The 21,807-nt window shown below is 47.2% G+C and overlaps 1 protein-coding gene across 1 annotated transcript in view; it reads right to left on the bottom strand.

The window, feature by feature from the left end:
• smpd3 (sphingomyelin phosphodiesterase 3) overlaps nucleotides 1-19,363 on the bottom strand; it is a 124,916-nt gene extending 105,553 nt beyond the window's left edge. Inside the window, exon 1 of the mRNA XM_067997718.1 lies at nucleotides 18,967-19,363. The gene's annotated coding sequence lies outside the window, so the exon portion shown is untranslated. The remainder of the gene's footprint in view (nucleotides 1-18,966) is intronic.
• Nucleotides 19,364-21,807: the final 2,444 nt, after the last annotated feature.

The following is a 21,807-nucleotide window of genomic DNA, read 5'->3' as shown; positions in this document are numbered from 1 at the left end:
TCACTCAGTATGGCGAGACTGTAGTGCATGTTTGAGTGAGTGACAACCTGGAGTTACCAAACATGTTCCACACCAGCCTGCACTCTCATCACATGCTCTTTCATTGATTGAAGTGCTTTTGACACAAACACTATCTGACACGTGTGACATTTGCGATTATACTTTTAAGGCCGGATCCCTGAAATAACTCGAGTGATGGCACTCCCCTCGTGCCCCTGTGCAGCGCAGACGAGTTGATCGTGCTGTGTGATAGTGACAGATGCAAACAATTGGCAGGAGGGGATTATGCAGTAGTTCCTGAGCCAGGTCGGGATGCCAGCAGCATCATCTGCTTCAATCACTAAAGGATAGCAGCTCAGCGGGATGATAAGCTTCTTTCCAACTCACGAGGTTCTTTCAACCAAATAAAACTCACCCACTAATGAGCAAGGTTCGAAGGGAGAGGTGTTCTGCCCATGGTCCGGGCAACCAGAGGTGACTGAAATATTCATCACAGAGCTTCCATATCGTCTGGTCAGGCACAAAGTAACTCCAGCAAGGGGCATGACAGAATCTGGCAGCTGAGAGACCCAATATTGTGGTGTTGTAACATTAATGGCTGCAGGGCTTGATTGAGTCAATCACAGCATGCCGCACATCCCAGAACAAACAATGCACTTACATGCTGATTATCAGCAACTGCTGATAAAGGGATGAAGTGTTTCCTAATAATAGGATTTCACAATTCCTAATTCATTGGAGTACAGATTTCTAATTCAATGAGCACAGATTCTTAATTCAACAGGATTTACAGATTCCTAATTCAATGGATGTACAGATTCCTAATTCATCGAGTGTACAGATTCCTAATTCAATGGGTGTACTGATTCCTAATTCAAAAGGTGTACAGATTTCTAATTCATTGGATGTACAGATTCCTAATCCAATGGATGTACATATTCCTAATTCATCAGGTGTACAGATTCCTAATTTAATGGGTGTACATATTCCTAATTCATTGGATGTAGAGATTCCTAATTCAATGGGTATACAGATTCCTAATTCATCAGGTGTACAGATTAAAATGCAATGGGTGATCAGATTCCTAATCCAATGGATGTACAGATTCTTAATTCATCAGGTGTACAGATTCCTAATTCAATGGGTGTGCTGATTCCTAATTTAGCAGAGTGTACAGATTCCTAATTCAAGGAGAATACAGATTCCTAATTCATCAAGTGTACAGATTCCTAATTCATCAAGTGTACAGATTCCTAATTCATCAGGTGTGCAGATTCCTAATTCATCAGGTGTACAGATTCCCAATTCAATGGGTGTACAGATTCCTAATTCATCGGTGCACATATTCTGATCCAGCAGGGTGTACAAGTTTGTAATTCAGTGAAGTGTGCATATTCTTATTTCAGCAGGATACACAGGTTTGAAATTCATTATAGTGTACATATTCCTAATCCAGCAGGATGTACAGGTTTGTAATTCACTGTAGTCATAGAACCTAACAGCACAGAAGGAGGCCATTTGGCCCATTGTGCCTGCGCCAGCTCTTTGAAAGAGCTGTCCAATTTAGTCCCAAACCCCAGCTTTTCCCCCATAATGCTGCAAATTAGTCCTCTTCAAGTACATGTCCAATTGCCTTTTGAAAGTTCCTATGGAATTTGATTCCACCATCCTTTCAGGTAGTGTGTTCCAGATCTTAATAACCCTCTGTGTGAAAACATTTCTGCTCATTTCCCCTCTAGTTCTTTTGCCAATTATTTTAAATTTATAACCTCTGGTTACTAATCCACTTGCCAGAGGAAACAATTTCTCCCTACTTGCTCTATCAAAACCCCATAGAATTTTGAATATCTCTATTTCGTCTCCCTTTAAGCTTCTCTGCTCTAAGGAGAACAATCCCAGCTTCTCCAATCTCTCCAATAATTGAAGTCCCTCCTCCCTGGTATCATCCTGGTAAATCTCCTCCTTACCCTCTCCAAAGTCTTGATATCACATTTTAGGAATTCTTCACCCTTTACTCTGTTTTTTCCCCAATTTATATTAGGGTAATTGAAGTCCCCTACTATTACTGCTCTATTATTTCTTAATTTCTCTGAAATTTGCCTACAGATTTGCTCCTCTATCTCCTTCTCACTATCTGGGCATTTACAGTAAACACCCAGCAATGTAACAGCTCCTTTTCTGTTCCTTAACTCTAACCAAATAGATTCAGTCTTTGAACTCTCCAGTATAACGTCCCTCTGTAGATCTGTAATATTATACTTGATCAGTGCTGCCACCTCCACCCCGCCGCCCCCTGCCTTTTTTCCTTCCTTATCCCTCCTGAATACATTGTAGCCAGGCACGTTTAGTACCCATTCCTGCCCATGTTTGAGCCAGGTCTCCATTATAGCCACAATATCATAACACCATGTGGCAACTTGCGCCTGTAGCTCCTCAACCCTATTTGTAACACTCCTCGCCTTAACACACATGCATTCCCACACTATGCTAGTCTGCTTTGCTTTTTTCCTCCATCTAATTCCTGCTCTTTTTACACTATTCTTTTTTCTGTTGCTGTTTGTCCTTCCTAGTTTTCTATGCACCTTGTCTCTCCTCTCTGCTGTTGCGTCCTGGTGCCCACCCCCCCACCCGCCAAATTAGTTTAAATCCTCCCCCACATCACTAGTTAACCTTCTCGTGAGGACATCGGTCCCAGCCCTGTTCAGGTGCAACCTGTCCCGCTTGAACAGAACTGGTCCCAATGCCCCAGGAATCTGAAGCCCTCCCTCCTGCACTACTTCTCCAGCCATGTACTCACCTGCATTCTCCTCTTGTTTCTGTACTCACTAGAACGTGGCACTGGGAGTAATCCAGAGATTACCAACTTTGAGGTCCTGTTCTTTAATCTTTTTCCTAGCTCCTGAAACTCTGCCTGTAGGACTTCAACCCATTTCCTACCTATGTTATTAGTTCCAACATGGACAACGACTTCTGGCTGCTTCATTTCCCCTTGTAGAATGTCCTGCACCCGTTCCGTGTACATATTCCTAGTTCAGCAGGAAATACAGATTTGTAATTCAGTGTGGTGTACAAATTCCTAATCCAATAGAGTTTACAGGTATGTAATTCAATGCAATGCACAGATTCCTAATCCAGCATGATGTGCACGAGGTTTGTAATTCAGTGTAGTGTACTTAGTCCTAAACCATAGGATGTACAGGTTTGTAATTCAGTGTAGTGTACATAGTCCTAATCCACAGGATGTACAGGTATGTAATTCAGTGTAGTGTACATAGTCCTAATCCAACATGATGTACGGGTTTGTAATTCAGTGTAGTGTACATAGTCCTAATCCAACATGATGTACAGGTTTGTAATTCAGTGTAGTGTACATAGTCCTAATCCACAGGATGTACAGGTATGTAATTCAGTGTAGTGTACATAGTCCTAATCCAACATGATGTACGGGTTTGTAATTCAGTGTAGTGTACATAGTCCTAATCCAGCAGGATGTACAGGTATGTAATTCAGTGTAGTGTACATAGTCCTAATCCAACATGATGTACGGGTTTGTAATTCAGTGTAGTGTACATAGTCCTAATCCAACATGATGTACAGGTTTGTAATTCAGTGTAGTGTACATAGTCCTAATCCACAGGATGTACAGGTATGTAATTCAGTGTAGTGTACATAGTCCTAATCCAACATGATGTACGGGTTTGTAATTCAGTGTAGTGTACATAGTCCTAATCCAGCAGGATGTACAGGTTTGTAATTCAGTGTAGTGTACATTTTCCTAGTTCAGCGGGCTGCATGGATTCCTAAATCAGGAAAGTACACAATACAAAGCCTTAATTGAATGGGATGTACAGGAATACAGGCTTGACACTGATGCTGGAGGCAGGTTAAAAAGGTGTTGAGTGTTACACTGAGCTGGTGGGGCCTCTTCCTACTCCTTCCCTCCCATTGATATAAAAACCTATTCAAATAGTCTTTAGTACCTTGTCGTGGGGCATGAAAACAAAGTGGACTAACCATTCACACAAAGAAGTATCAAACCACTACCAGCAGCAAGCCCATGGAGATTATACAGACACCCAGAGTGAGTTACAGGCTGGAATCTGGTTAAGGAGTTCAATGGTTTATATATAGAATGGCTACCTGGAAGCGAGTTACAGACTGGAATGTAATTGAGGGGTTCAGATACCTGGGGATGTATTACAGGCTGCTGGCTGATTGAGGGGTTCAAATCTTGTTTATAAAGACCTCCATGAATATTCAAGAGAAGTGATATTTTTCAAAGCTATATCTGGGGTAGGCGTGCTCCTGTATTGACAGTGCTGAAGAGAAGCTGTTACCAAGAGATGGATAACATTTAGTGTCGCTAGTGCACTAATACTGACTTAATCATTGTTTTTATATTTATGCTTTTATACCTGCAAGTTTGTCAGTCAGTATGTCCTTTATCCCCCACATCACTAAACCAGATTATCACACTGCTGTTTGACGTAGCTTGCTGTGCGCAAATTGGCTACTACACTTCAAAAATACTTCATTGGCTGTAAAGTGCTTTGGGATCTCCTGAGGTCATGAAAGGTGCTACAGAAATGCAAGTTCTTCAATGTATGTCCTTTAAGATAGTATTTACGACTCTCATTACACACAATTTTGGGTGGATTTGGGATCAGGGTGCAAAACTGAGCATGGGATTCAGCCAGCTCCCTTGCTGTTTGCAGGCCAATTCATCATAGCACCATAGCAGATACAGCCATTCGGCCCATCGTGCCTGTGCCAGCTCTTTAAAATTCCGGGATGTCCCACCGGAAGTGACGGCAGCCGTTGAACAGACCAACCCAAATATGGGCTGGCTTATTTAAAGTGGGATGCAATTACATCATATGTAGTATTTCCTAGCATTACCGCCAGAGCAATGCTGGGCACCAGGATCCCCAGCCGGACAATCGGTTGTCCTCCAGGGCCCTGCGACATTTGGATTCCTCTGTAGGAACAGCAGTCGTTTTCCTTCTACTTCCCCACTGCCCCACCCCCACCCGAGGGTTGCCAACCCTAGTTGGACGTATTCCCGGAATACGTCCCTCCAATCGACCTGTCCAGTCAAACAGCCTTTTCTCCCCATCTCCAATGTGTTAATAACTAACAAACGAAAGTGTTAAGAGCAACTGAGAAAAACACAATTTTTTTTCATGCCCTTGTGATTTTTCTCCCGGGTTGCTCGCAGCAGTGTCCAGGAGATTAAATCCTGGAGACCCCAGGGCAATCCTGGAGGGTTGGCAACCCTACCCTACCCCATACTTAAGAAAAGACATACTTGCTCTCGAGGCAGTACAGAGAAGGTTCACTCGGTTAATCCCGGGGATGAGGGGGCGGACATATGAGGAGAGGTTGAGTAGATTGGGACTCATTGGAATTCAGAAGAATGAGAGGCGATCTTATTGAAACATATAAGATTGTGAAGGGGCTTGATCGGGTGGATGCGGTAAGGATGTTCCCAAGGATGGGTGAAACTAGAACGAGGGGGCATAATCTTAGAATAAGGGGCTGCTCTTTCAAAAGTGAGATGAGGAGAAACTTCTTCACTCAGAGGGTAGTAGCTCTGTGGAATTTGCTGCCCCAGGAAGCTGTGGAAGCTACATCATTGAATAAATTTAAAACAGAAATAGACAGTTTCCTAGAAGTAAAGGGAATTAGGGGTTACGGGGAGCGGGCAGGAAAATGGACATGAATTTAGATTTGAGGTTAGGATCAGATCAGCCATGATCTTATTGAATGGCGGAGCAGGCTCGAGGGGCCGATTGGCCTACTCCTGCTCCTATTTCTTATGTTCTTATGTTCCCCCTCCACCAGCCGAAGGCCGGATCTATGAAGCAGGTGGGAATCTTGCTGAGAGCCCACCAAAAATATTTGTGTTTGCCGGACTCCGAATATCCACTGGCATCAAGTTGGGCGGGTGCAAAGCCCACTCTGCCGACTTCCCACAGCAATTCCATCCAAGGAGGAAAGTACGGCCTTTGATTCTACAGCCTATCCCCATCTCCTGCAGGCCCACTGCCTCCTCCTCCGCCAGACATGCCAGGTCGCTCGTTTCTCCGTCCTTGCTCTCAGAATTGTTAGACACAATGGACCAAATCTTGCTGGAGTGGGGTATCTTGCAGCGTACACCATTAGTTAGGCTTTTTCCTGCACCCTTCAGCTCGAACATTTTTTGCGCCGTAACTTGCTGGAAGAGTGAGCTGATAAGGGCAAAACGGCATCTGGGACCTTAGTGAATGGCTGGACCAAGTGTGTATCTCCTTAATGAAGTAAGGAGGGAGGAGGCTCGTATGGAGCATAAACACCGGCATAGACCTGTTAGGCTGAATGGCCTGTTTCTGTGCTGTACATTCTATTTAATTCTATGTAACCAATTAAGTTAAGAATTGAGTTAAGGATTGAGAAGAAGCAGAGGAAAAACGGAGAAGGAGAGTGAATTAGAGTCAAACCAGGTACAGAAAGAGAAATAAAGAGAGGGAAATAAAGATTGGATTAAGAGAGAGAGAAAAAAAAGAGACAGAAAGGAAAAGTAAGAAAAGAATTTTAAAATGTAAAATGTTTTAAATCTCTAAGAAGAATTTACTACATGCAGGAATGAGACTCAATATTTTAAATTGTTCCCTTACTGGGCCAGAGAGATTGATTGGCTTTGCATTAACAATTATCACATCGTTAAACGGGTACTTAGGCTGTTAAGTTCCAGCCCTACCTTTCTGTGGCAAGTTTAATGGGCAATTAATGTGCAAATCCAGCAAGTTCTTAAAAATAATGGGGAGTCTAAGGGCAAGATGCGATTTGTGCGAAGCAAACGGTGGAGCAGTGTAAACTGAGCAACAATGTCTGGAGACTCGCAACTCACAGCGAATCTCTTAATCCCCTAAACCTGCTGGCTGATTTGCGCATTAATAACGGCATCGTTAACACGCCATTATTTTTCCAGCAAGATTTGGCCCAATAACAATATTGACGTGCGTGTGTGTATGGCCAGACGTCTATTCGCACTTGTGAGCGGTGGGTGGGAGAGTCATCGAGTGGTGCTGCTGACCCTTCAGAGCACAGTGACATGAAGCACATGCATTAACCACTGAACTCCTGGGCATCAAAATATTTCACAACGGTTTGTCCCTCCAGTTCTCTCCCCTTGGCTGAAGGTGCTGACTCTTGCTGGGATTACGATTCCGCAGTGCGATTGCTAACGTCTGACTAGACAGTTAGTGTTGGTTAGCTATTCGGCTGTGGTAGGATATCACACCCAGACCTATTCCTGTCCGCATTTGACATCCACACATGCACACTCTCCAGCAGGAGTCGCTGGACAATGGTCAGGAATGGAACGCATAGCTGATTTCTCCCCCTCCCCCCCGCCCCCACTTAACCCAGGGTACTGATGTCAATTCAAGCACCATTGATCTAGCCGAGATCAGTTCACTCAGCATAGATTAGGGAGTTTCCTTATCTTTATGGTTCAGTACTACACTGGGCGGTGCATTCACTCCGTAAGCCTTTTGGGGGGGCCTGTTTAAATGGATTTCTATCTGATCTGGTACCCTCAATTGGACTCAGAAGTCAAAATGTTTCTCTTATATACAAAACTACATAAAGGCAGCAAGATTGCAGCTGAATGGGGCCATGTATCTATTACTTTCAGTTCAGCTCCTACACACTTCTAGCTTCATCACACACAGCATACTCTGCAGCAGGGTCATACTGGGTGACAGGAAGTTATACACTCAGGGCCTCAGAGTGTGGTTTCGCAGGTGTGGCCAACTCCTGCAGCGAGCTGGGGAGGAGAACTCTGCACACATTAAAATACAGAGCACAGAAATAACAGGGGAAACTGCTCACAGGAAAACAGCAGGGAAAGCACAAAAAAACACAGCCCACTGTACCCAGACACAGCAAACTGTACCCAGACACAGCACACTGAACCCAGACACAGCACACTGAACCCAGACACAGTAGACTGTACCCAGACACAGTATACTGTACTCAGACACAGCACACTGTACACAGACACAGCACACTGTACTCAGACACAGTATACTGTACCCTGACACAGCACACTGTACACAGACACAGTACACTGTACCCAGACGCAGCACACTGCACACAGACACAGCACACTGTACACAGACACAGCACACTGCACACAGACACAGCACACTGTACACAGACACAGTACACTGCACACAGACACAGTACACTGTACCCAGACGCAGCACACTGTACCCAGACACAGCACACTGTACCCAGACACAGCAGCCTCTACACAGACACAGCACACAGACACAGCACACTGCACACAGACACAGCACACTGTACCCAGACACAGCACACAGACACAGCACCCTCTACACAGACACAGCACACTGCACACAGACACAGCACACTGTACCCAGACACAGCACACTGCACACAGACACAGCACACTGTACCCAGACACAGTATACTGTACCCTGACACAGCACACTGTACACAGCACACTGTACTCAGACAGAGTATACTGTACCCAGACACAGCACACTGCACACAGACACAGCACACTGTACTCAGACACCGTACACTGTACACAGACACAGCACGCAGACACAGCACACTGTACCCAGACACAGCACACTGTACACAGACACAGCAGCCTCTACACAGCCATAGCACACTGTACCCAGACACAGTATACTGTACCCTGACAGAGCACACTGCACACAGACACAGCACACTGTACCCAGACACAGCACACTGCACACAGACACAGCACACTGTACACAGACACAGCACACTGTACACAGACACAGCACACTGTACACAGACACAGTACACTGTACCCAGACGCAGCACACTGTACTCAGACACAGCACACTGTGCACAGACACAGCACACTGTACTCAGACACAGCACACTGTGCACAGACACAGCACACTGTACTCAGACACAGCACACTGTGCACAGACACAGCACACTGTACTCAGACACAGCACACTGTACTCAGACACAGCACACTGTACCCAGACACAGCACACTGTACTCAGACACAGCACACAGACACAGCACACTGTACTCAGACACAGCACACAGACACAGCACACTGTACACAGATGCAGCACACTGTACTCAGACACAGCACACAGACACAGCACACTGTACTCAGACACAGCACACTGTACCCAGACACAGCACACTGTACACAGCACACTGTACTCAGACACAGCACACTGTACTCAGACACAGCACACAGACACAGCACACTGTACACAGACACAGCACACTGTACTCAGACACAGCACACAGACACAGCACACTGTACTCAGACACAGCACACTGTACCCAGACACAGCACACTGTACACAGACACAGTATACTGTACCCTGACACAGCACACTGCACACAGACACAGCACACTGTACACAGACACAGTATACTGTACCCTGACACAGCACACAGACACAGCACACTGTACTCAGACACAGCACACAGACACAGACATAGCACACTGTACCCAGACACAGTATACTGTACCCAGACACAGCACACTGCACACAGACACAGTATACTGTACCCAGACACAGCACACAGACACAGCACACTGTACTCAGACACAGCACACTGTACTCAGACACAGCACACAGACACAGACACAGCACACTGTACCCAGACACAGTATACTGTACTCAGACACAGCACACTGTACTCAGACACAGCACACTGTACTCAGACACAGCACACGGTACTCAGACACAGCACACGGTACTCAGACACAGCACACAGACACAGACACAGCACACTGTACTCAGACACAGCACACAGACACAGCACACTGTACACAGACACAGCACACTGTACTCAGACACAGCACACAGACACAGCACACTGTACTCAGACACAGCACACTGCACACAGACACAGCACACCGTACCCAGACACAGCACACTGCACACAGACACAGCACACTGCACACAGACACAGCACACCGTACCCAGACACAGACACAGCACACTGTACACAGACACAGTATACTGTACTCAGACACAGCACACTGCACACAGACATAGCACACTGTACCCAGACACAGTAGACTGTACCCAGACACAGTATACTGTACTCAGACACAGCACACTGTACACAGACACAGCACACTGTACTCAGACACAGTATACTGTACCCTGACACAGCACACTGTACACAGACACAGTACACTGTACCCAGACGCAGCACACTGCACACAGACACAGCACACTGTACACAGACACAGCACACTGCACACAGACACAGCACACTGTACACAGACACAGTACACTGCACACAGACACAGTACACTGTACCCAGACGCAGCACACTGTACCCAGACACAGCACACTGTACCCAGACACAGCAGCCTCTACACAGACACAGCACACAGACACAGCACACTGCACACAGACACAGCACACTGTACCCAGACACAGCACACAGACACAGCACCCTCTACACAGACACAGCACACTGCACACAGACACAGCACACTGTACCCAGACACAGCACACTGCACACAGACACAGCACACTGTACCCAGACACAGTATACTGTACCCTGACACAGCACACTGTACACAGCACACTGTACTCAGACAGAGTATACTGTACCCAGACACAGCACACTGCACACAGACACAGCACACTGTACTCAGACACCGTACACTGTACACAGACACAGCACGCAGACACAGCACACTGTACCCAGACACAGCACACTGTACACAGACACAGCAGCCTCTACACAGACATAGCACACTGTACCCAGACACAGTATACTGTACCCTGACAGAGCACACTGCACACAGACACAGCACACTGTACCCAGACACAGCACACTGCACACAGACACAGCACACTGTACACAGACACAGCACACTGTACACAGACACAGCACACTGTACACAGACACAGTACACTGTACCCAGACGCAGCACACTGTACTCAGACACAGCACACTGTGCACAGACACAGCACACTGTACTCAGACACAGCACACTGTGCACAGACACAGCACACTGTGCACAGACACAGCACACTGTACTCAGACACAGCACACTGTACTCAGACACAGCACACTGTACCCAGACACAGCACACTGTACTCAGACACAGCACACTGTACTCAGACACAGCACACAGACACAGCACACTGTACACAGATGCAGCACACTGTACTCAGACACAGCACACAGACACAGCACACTGTACTCAGACACAGCACACTGTACCCAGACACAGCACACTGTACACAGCACACTGTACACAGACACAGCACACTGTACTCAGACACAGCACACAGACACAGCACACTGTACTCAGACACAGCACACTGTACCCAGACACAGCACACTGTACACAGCACACTGTACTCAGACACAGCACACTGTACCCAGACACAGCACACTGTACACAGCACACTGTACTCAGACACAGCACACTGTACCCAGACACAGCACACTGTACTCAGACACAGCACACTGTACCCAGACACAGCACACTGTACACAGCACACTGTACCCAGACACAGCACACTGTACACAGCACACTGTACTCAGACACAGCACACTGTACCCAGACACAGCACACTGTACGCAGCACACTGTACTCAGGCACAGCACACTGTACACAGACACAGCACACTGTACCCAGACACAGCACACTGTACACAGACACAGCACACTGTACACAGACACAGCACGCAGACACAGCAAACTGTACCCAGACACAGCACACTGCACACAGACACAGCACACTGTACCCAGACACAGTACACTGTACACAGACACAGCACACTGTAATTAGACACAGTACACTGTACACAGACACAGCACACAGACACAGCACACTGTACCCAGACACAGCACCCTCTACACAGACACAGCACACTGTACACAGACACAGTATACTGTACCCTGACACAGCACACTGCACACAGACACAGTATACTGTACCCTGACACAGCACACTGCACACAGACACAGCACACTGTACACAGACACAGTATACTGTACCCTGACACAGCACACAGACACAGCCCACTGTACTCAGACACAGCACACAGACACAGACATAGCACACTGTACCCAGACACAGTATACTGTACCCAGACACAGCACACTGCACACAGACACAGTATACTGTACCCAGACACAGCACACAGACACAGCACACTGTACTCAGACACAGCACACTGTACTCAGACACAGCACACAGACACAGACACAGCACACTGTACCCAGACACAGTATACTGTACTCAGACACAGCACACTGTACTCAGACACAGCACACTGTACTCAGACACAGCACACGGTACTCAGACACAGCACACGGTACTCAGACACAGCACACAGACACAGACACAGCACACTGTACTCAGACACAGCACACAGACACAGCACACTGTACACAGACACAGCACACTGTACTCAGACACAGCACACAGACACAGCACACTGTACTCAGACACAGCACACTGCACACAGACACAGCACACCGTACCCAGACACAGCACACTGCACACAGACACAGCACACTGCACACAGACACAGCACACCGTACCCAGACACAGACACAGCACACTGTACACAGACACAGTATACTGTACTCAGACACAGCACACTGCACACAGACATAGCACACTGTACCCAGACACAGTATACTGTACCCAGACACAGTATACTGTACTCAGACACAGCACACTGTACACAGACACAGCACACTGTACTCAGACACAGTATACTGTACTCAGACACAGCACACTGTACACAGACACAGCACACAGACACAGACACAGCACACTGTACACAGACATAGCACACTGTACCCAGACACAGTATACTGTACCCAGACACAGTATACTGTACCCAGACACAGTATACTGTACCCAGACACAGTATACTGTACTCAGACACAGCACACTGTACACAGACACAGCACACTGCACACCGAAACAAGTCATATGAGACTTTCACCAGTATATTGCATTTGCCTTTCACTATGCGACCTCCTTCATATTGAGGCAATCAAGCACGGAATGGGTGACCAAACATCTCTGTTTTGTTGGTGAAGGTGATCCTAACATTCGTGTGACTCATTACTTATTCTCCTGCCATTCTCTTTCCACCTTTAGCCTCCTCCACTATTCCAACCAAGCTCAAAGCAAACTTCAGAAGTAGGATCTCATCTTCCCCCTGGGCACTCTGCAGCCCCCTCTCTGGTCTGAACGCTGACTTCAAACATTAGCTGTCTTCAGAATTTTGCTGCGGGATTCTCCCAGTAGGTGTCATTCACATTCTGCTTTTCCCTTCCACTTTGGAGCCATGACTACCTCTCTGCCTTTAAGATATCAATATATTTAACCCTGTCCAGTACCTGGGCCAGGCAGGTGCTCGGTACTCTAGGGGCACTGCTGATGTATGACCAGCTAATTTGGTTTATTATTGAGATGTACTAGGGTAGGCCTGTCACAGGGGGCTGGGATTGTTCCCACTCCACTTCTGACAGCCCTGCAAAGCTAATGCCCTCAACAGGTAGGGTGGTACTTGCAGGACAAAGGGCGGGAAGCTTAACAGTGCTGTTTGCAGGTAGGCCGCATGGTCGTAGCTGGTTACACTCCAGCAGTGCCCTTCTCCACACTTGGGGATCACTAGGCCTTGGCTCTTAACCACTTGCATATGTTTCCTGGACATAGATAAGTGGGAGTGCATCCCTGTAAGGAGGGTTTAAAATCCAGTAAACGGAAACACCACCTATATGCATTTCCAGCTAGTTTGGCTCAGAGACTGTGAAGCACTTTTATATAGTGTCAGCACTCTTGCCTCTGAGTCAGCAGATTGTGGGTTCATAGTCCTGCTCCAGCACGTACTCCAGGCGACACTCCAGTACAGTACTGAGGAAGAACTGTCTTTTAGAAGCGATGTTAAACTGAGGGTCCTTTCTGCCCTCTCAGGTGTATATAAAAGATCCCATGTCCCTACTCAAAGAAGAGTAGGGGAGTTCTCTTAATGTCCTGGTCAATATTTATCCCTCAACCAACATCTAAAATAGATTATCTGGTCATTATCACATTGCTGTTTGTGGGATTTTGCTGTGTGCAAATTGGCTGCTGCGTTTCCTGCTTTACAACAGTGACTACACTTCAAAAGTACTTCATTGGCTGTAAAGCGCTTTGGGACGTCCTGAGGTCATAAAAGGCACTATATGTATCCATGTTCTTTCTTTTATATAGTATGAGGCCCGTGCTAGTGCCACCAGCTCCTGATACACAGCTCTCATGCAGCCAGCGGCAACCCCAAAGCAAATCTGCTAGCGACTGAGGAAAATAAACCGGGTCTTTCCCACCGTCAGCCTTAACGCCCCTGGCAAGTTTACTTTGGAGCTGCCACTGGTTGCATGAGACCCATGTGCCGGGAACCGGTGGCAAGAGTGCAGCCCACCGCAGGGAAACCGATTACCCCGGTGACCCTGCCATGGTGTGAGAGAGAGTGTGTGAGAGAGAGAGAGAGAGAGAGACAGCCCACCGCAGGGAAACCGATTATCCCGGTGACCCTGCCATGGTGTGAGAGAGAGTGTGAGAGAGAGAGAGAGAGACAGCCCACCGCAGGGAAACCGATTACCCCAGTGACCTGCCATGGTGAGAGAGAGAGAGAGAGAAGGAAGCCACCGCAGGGAAACCAATTACCCCGGTGATCCTGCCATGGTGAGAGAGAGAGAGAGAGTGTGTGTGTGTGTGTGTGTGAGAGAGAGAGAAAATGAGACAGAGAGAGAGTGAGAGAGCTCACCACAGGGAAACCAATTACCCCATTGACCCTGCCATGGTGTGAGAGAGAGTGTGTGTGAGAGAGAGAGAGAGAGAGACAGCCCACCGTAGGGAAACCGATTACTCCCGATGACCCTGCCATGGTGAGAGAGAGAGAGAGAGAGAGAGACAGCCCACCGCAGGGAAACCGATTACTCCCGATGACCCTGCCATGGTGAGAGAGAGAGAGAGAGAGAGACAGCCCACCGCAGGGAAACCGATTACTCCCGATGACCCTGCCATGGTGAGAGAGAGAGAGAGAGATAGAGATACAGAGTGTGTGTATGAGAGAGAGAGAGAGAGAGACAGCCCACCGCAGGGAAACCGATTACTCCCGATGACCCTGCCATGGTGAGAGAGAGAGAGAGAGATAGAGATAGAGAGTGTGTGTGTGTGAGAGAGAGAGAGAGAGAGAGAGAGACAGCCCACCGCAGGGAAACCGATTACTCCCGATGACCCTGCCATGGTGAGAGAGAGAGAGAGAGAGATAGAGAGTGTGTGTGTGTGAGAGAGAGAGAGAGAGAGACAGCCCACCGCAGGGAAACCGATTACTCCCGATGACCCTGCCATGATATAGTTCAGCTTTTATTTCTCACTGGCAGTATAGATTCTGAAGGTTCGATATTCAGCAGCTGACGGATTCAAGCTGGCTCCACCCTTTAGAAACACAGTGAAGGAGCTGCTAGTGGCCGTGTCTGCACTCTTATGAGTGTTTACAGTACACAGCAGCAAGCGTTAAATATTTAAAGACAAAGTAAATGATTCAGATTCTCTTGATTATTCAGGATTAAACAGACCAGCATGTTAACAGCTGACCTTATCGCTGTCTCTGTTAGTTATTCTTCTCCCATCATGGCTGTCTTCTAAGTCCCCCGCTGCCTCCCCATTTCTCTACCTGCTCCACTGCATATCTACTCTCCCCCATTTGGTCATCTCCTTGTGCCAGGACAAGACTACTTTGCCCCAAGTAGCCATTTTTCTTGTGTAAGCCTTGGGCAGTGGATCTTGATAGGCTATTTGACTTTTGGGGGCATCGCAATTCATGCCGTCCTCACCCGACATCTACACACACTGTACTACCAGCATTGGGGTTGCAGAGCAGCGATCAGTAGTGGAGATCCCAGCCAATTTTCTTCCCCCTAACCCTGGGACCAATTATGGTGCTCCTCCCACTTCCCCTGCCGGGATCAGTGAGCTCGGCACAGCCTGGGGTTTGAGCCTAGGATCTTCCTGTCTTTAAGGTTTGCCTACCCACTAGACAAGTTTGCTGCGCCATTGGAGTAGCTTGGGGTTCTGGTTTTAATGATTGGCACAATTATTGCCATGGCAACAGATCACCTGACGTCAGGAGTGACGTCACTACAATCTCTGAACCAAGAGCCCTGGTGATATCACAGCGTCCCAGAAACAAATGAATACCTCAGACACTCCACAGCGAGCTTTTCTGGTGGAACTGTCTGAGCTCCTGCCCTTTGAGGAGTATTAATCGGGTTCGGAGTGCTGCTGACTTCAGTGAAGGCTTCACTCAAAGCTGCTCTGGGAAACTCAACTCCACGGGTCCAACATAATACGAGAGTTCAGTCACTAACTGGGCCTCCAGCAGAAGCCACAACCGACCACAGAGGGCCACATGAAGCACTTTATTTCTCAGAAGTGGCAGCTATTGTTAAACATTGCCAGATCTGCTGCAGCGTTACATAGGAAGGAAGGAACATAGGAACAGGAGTAGGCCATTCAGTTACATGGGTATTTCGCTTCATTATCTGACTGCTAAGCAGATCAATCTACAGCCAGCCAGCTCCATTTACTGCACTGACACTGTCTTCCAGCAATCAAATTCTCTACAATCCAGACCATCGACATTTACTAGATTAGTAGGACCTGTTTACTGTGCTCACCATTTATGGTTCAGGGCCACTGCCATTTACTGTACTGACAGGGCTGGTGACCTCACTCTCTGTTGTTCAAACTGGAGACACTTATCGTGCTACCACGACTTGCCCAACAGAGCCTTTCAGAAGCGTGTTATGCCATTAGTGTCAGTGGTACCACTCTCACCTCTGAGTGAGAAGGTTGTGGGACTAAACGTCACTCTCACTTGAGCATGTAGTATAGGCTTGCACTCCAGTACAACCCTGAGGGAGTGCTGCATTGTCAGAGGTGCCATCCTTTGGATGCGACATTCAACAGAATCCCCATCCACCTGTGTAGATGGATGTAAAACATCCCAAGGAGCTCATAGTTCTGTTTAACCTTCCTCCTTCAACCATTACCACCAGATCCAGATTATCTGGTCATTCTTTTGCTGCTGGTGCTCAAACTGGATGCTGCATTTACACACATATAAACAGTGACTATGTTTCAAAAAGTTTCATTGAATGTGAAATGCTCCTCCTGTGCTGTACCTTCTATGATGCTATGTTTCTAAGAGATGTGATAAGGTGCTGTATAAGTGCAACTAGTGTCTATCTACAGACCTGTCTGCTGCACGGGAAGACAAGTCAGCAGTTCACAATGACCAGGCATTTCCTCAGTTCTGGTCCTACTCTGGCACCGTAACCTCACTGGAAACCCGTATAAGGGTCTTCCAGCACAATTATGGCTGTGGAGCGGGACCAGCTGAGGAAATTCCTGGCCCATGTGCACGTTCTATTTTTAGCCATTTCCGCTGTTTCTTCGGGGGTTCCGCTGATGGGAGATTGGGAGAACGGCCACAGAAATTCCAGGCATATGTACCTGCCTGACTATGTGCCATGTACCTGTTTGACTATGTAACTGTCTGACTATACACCATGTACCTGTTTGACTACACACTATGTACCTGTTTGACCGGGAAGGGGGTGGGGGGTTGAATCGCAGACAGGAAACCTGGAAGTATGGGTTTGCCAGACGTCCTTACAATTTTGAATTAAGGTTCATTGAGTTTTGAAAGAACCACACCTAACTTTTTGAGAGGGAAGCAATTCTATCAACAGGTTATTAAAAGCAGCAGCATTATGTAACAACTTTTGGGTTGCAAATTGTTCTGACACCTACTAGTTAATGCTGTCACTCACTGCCTAGGTGTCTGACAAATGGATCAAATGGCCAATGCAGCCTACATCCTATCCATTGTGTGGAATCCCAAATATACCAAGTATGCTTCTTGCGGTTCTTCATACTACAATTCATGGACTTTATTTCAACAATAAATAGGAATATTTATTTGCTGTGTGACACTCCCTCCTATGATAAAAACGAAGCTGGAAAATCAGAGACTGTATAATGACAGGATGGGGGAGCAGAGGGGGGAGTGTGAAGGGTATAAAAAGAAAAGAAAGATTTGCATTTATATAGCACCTTTCACAACTTCAGGGTGCCAAAAGTACTTTACAGCCAATGAAGTACTTTTAAAGTGTAGTCATTCTTGTAATGTAGGAAATGCGGCAGCAAATTTGCACACAGCAAGGTCCCACAAACAATGGACTAAATGAGCAGATCATCTGTTTAGATGTTGAGGGAAAAATATCAGCCAGGACACTGGGAGAACTCCCCTGCTCTTCCATTAAATAGTGCTGTGGGATCTTTTATGTCCATCTGAGAGGGCAGATGGGACCTTGCTTTGATGTCTCATCTGAAAGATGGCACCTGCTGGCTGTAAAATACTCCCTCAGCACTGCACTGGAGTGTCAGTGTAGATTTTATACTCAAGTCTCTGGAGAGGTGCTTGAACCCACAACCTTCTGACTCAGAGGTGAGAGTGCTACCCACTGAGCCAGGGCTAACACCCTACAGGGGGCAGCGTGAGTGGCTCTACATGGAAGAATATCTAAGAGATGCTGCATTACTTTGGAGAAGTATGACAAGGAATGAAAAATCCACAGCTAACCTGGATCAACAGGTGTCCAGTCTCTTCAGACATCCACCTGCTCCAGAGACGGCCACTGACAAACTCCCTCCACTGAGCAGTCATAATGCACCACCAGCTCAACTCAAATGATTCAGCCTTCCCACTCAACCTAACCTATTACCACCAACCACCCCCCCCTCCCCCCCCAATCGTCTCTGCTTAGTGACTCCAGCAACCACGTGACAAGAGTAGCCAGGACCTTGTCCCGTGCAGCACGCAGAAGTACAGCGTGGAACGTTACCTGCATCACTTGCGCCATCTGCAGTCGCGGCAGTGCCTGACCACGGCATCCATTTTCTGTCCCTGATGTCTCCACGGGAACCCCTCAGACAGTGCGACTGAAATCCAACTTGCTTTTTTATCAGAGCGAAAATGAACCAGCCGAGTGGTTCTTTTCTGAATATCAGTAAGTGCTGATATTGTTCACTTACTGTGCGAGAATACTGCGTCCTCCTGCAGTGAAACCAGTAATTGCTGATTATCACTCTTCATTGATCATGTAAATGTACCAAACTGAGCCCAGATTCAGAAGTAACCGATTTGAAGCAGTACAAGTGCCTGAGGAGGGAGCTGCCTGGGAAGCTGCTGCAGGAGGCTGGAGGTATTTGAAATGGCGCTTTGCCTGGAAATGCTGCTGCCGTCGTGAACAGGAGCCTGTTCTGAGAGCGGATGTACTTGCTTTACTTTTCATTTCCTGCTTGCCAAGGAACAGACGCGGTACAGTTTACCGCACAACCCACACAGTGTCTGCGCTCCCTGCACCCGCTGAAAACCTCAGCTCAGCATCGTCACCTCTGCTCAGTTACCGCAGCAAGTGCCACCGCAGGGAAGTGGCAGCACACTGGCAGCATGCGGACAGCTGAACTGGGCACCTACAGAGAAACCAGTTACTGATAATCAGCAACAAATAGTCAGTTATTAGGCAGTGTAACAACTTTACAATCAAATCTGATTAGATGGAGTTCTGCTTATGTTGAAAGAAAACTGCATAATGTATGTTTCTTCATGATCTTCACTGCAGCATAAATAACCCATTAACGAGACAACTCTGATCCCCTGATCTTCCCTTTTCCCTCCTTTCTTGAAGCTATTGGCTCCTTGCCGGGACATGATTCTACAGGTACTCCTTCTCCAACTGGCTATTCATTTTGGGTGAACCTTGACAGTGAGTGTCAACGAGCTATTCCACTAAAGGGGCATCGCAGCTAAGCCTAATCCCTGGCCTAACCCTGTCCTTGCACACTTTCTAGCATGGGCTGCTGGATAGTGATCTGGTACTAGAGCCCTGGCTAATGTCCTCCATCCTAGTCCAGAGGTCCTGTGATCAATTGCAGCAGCACTACAGCTACCCTGGCTGAGATCAGTTAACTCGACAAAAACTCAGGGCGAATCTGGGACTTTCCTCGTTTCTACGATTGTCAACAGCAGCAATAAAACAGTACCACTCAGTATCAATGAGTTAACGGTCACGAGCTGCAGCACCAGTAATAGTTAGTGACAGTAACACTCAGTGTCAGTGAGTAATGATCAATAACTGTAGCACCAGTAATAGTAGCACTCAGTATTAATGAGTAACGGTCACCAACTGCAACAATAATAATAGTAATAGACAGTAACAATCAGTATCAATGAGCAACAATCACTAAGTCCGGTGATAGTAACACTTTATATCAACGAGTAACGATCACTGATTGCAGCACCAGTAATGGTCAGTAACAGTAACACTCAGTATCAACAAGTAACAATCACTAACCTGCAGCATTAGTAATAGCCAGTGACAGCGGCATTTAAGGGCTGAGTTTCGGCTCCCGGCACTGTTGGTGGGCAATTTGGGACCACGCCCTCAGCCCTTGAACTTTCTCTCTGGCCTAATCAGAATCTGGATGGTGTATACTGGGCTCACTATTGGGCCCAGCCATGAAGGGGAGAGGAGGCCTAAGAACTTAAAGGTAGCAGGAACTTTAAACAGGCAGCACGATGGAAGCCCCATAAAGCAAACGGGGATTTTTCTGAATCTCATAGAACAGACAATGTTAAAAGTGTCAACTGCTGGTGAGTATTGGAGAGTGTGGAAATTCATTATAGCCAGCCAGAAACTCTAATTTGCATTTATGTGGTCTTAGCGATTAAAAAAAAAATATGTGCCATCCCGTACGGTGAGGGTGATGCTGTGCCCTTGCCGAATTGGCAGCAGCCCCACAAAGAGGAGTCTGAGTCTTTCTGCCGTCTGCCTCGGAGGGAACTGGTAAAAGGGCAGCACCCTGGTGACAAGTAAGGGATGGAGGAATGGGCAAAGCAAATGTAGGTGTGAAGAACGATGGTGTGGGAATAGGAGGAGTCTGCTGGTTTGAATGTGAGGCTTCTCTCTTTATTCAAGGCGGCTCGGGACAGCCGTCCGGTCGGGGAGAGGGAGGGTTCTCTGTGATAGTTGCTAGTGACGCAAGAGAGGGCCAGGTAAATTTCTTCAGCAACTGTCAAGGAGACTCGTGGCCACTTCCCCTTGGCTGCCTCTAAAGAAGTCGTATTGGCTCCATCGCTAAGTAAACGAGATTATTAGTTTTCAACAACAAGTTAGAAAGTAGCGAAGACGTTTTTAATTCGTAAGCCAAAAATAAAGCATTTTCTTGATAATATCAGCCTGTCACTTTAATCCTGAAAGGCATCTCAAGAAGCAGTAGTGCCAGGGGTTTTTATGCCCTGATCTGCACCACCCCTATTAAGGAATTTTTGTGCATGGAGCCGTCTGATGTCAATTTGCATGTAACTTACGTTGCTGCGCCCTCTTCAGGCACAGTCTGGTACAGACACCAGAAACGACATAAGGGTGCAATTTTGGTATACCGCGTTAATTGGGCAGGCGACATGCAAAGCGTGCAAACTATCTGCCAGGAAGAGTCGGCGTGGGCCTGAGCCATTTTCACGCTCAGGCCTCATTTACATCAACTTGTGTCAACCGTGGCTCAGTGGTATCTCGCTCTGAGTCAGAAGGTCGTGGGTTCAAGTCCCACTCCAGAGATGGGAACTGGGATATCAAATTTCAATAGGTTTACGAGGCTCACAGCTCTGTTTCGTCAGGAAAGTG

The sequence above is a fragment of the Heptranchias perlo genome, chromosome 16 (genome assembly GCF_035084215.1).
Source record: "Heptranchias perlo isolate sHepPer1 chromosome 16, sHepPer1.hap1, whole genome shotgun sequence".
Lineage (NCBI taxonomy): Eukaryota > Metazoa > Chordata > Chondrichthyes > Hexanchiformes > Hexanchidae > Heptranchias > Heptranchias perlo.
The sequence above is the reverse complement of the archived record's forward strand: the minus strand, read 5'-3'. Positions and strand labels throughout refer to the sequence as shown.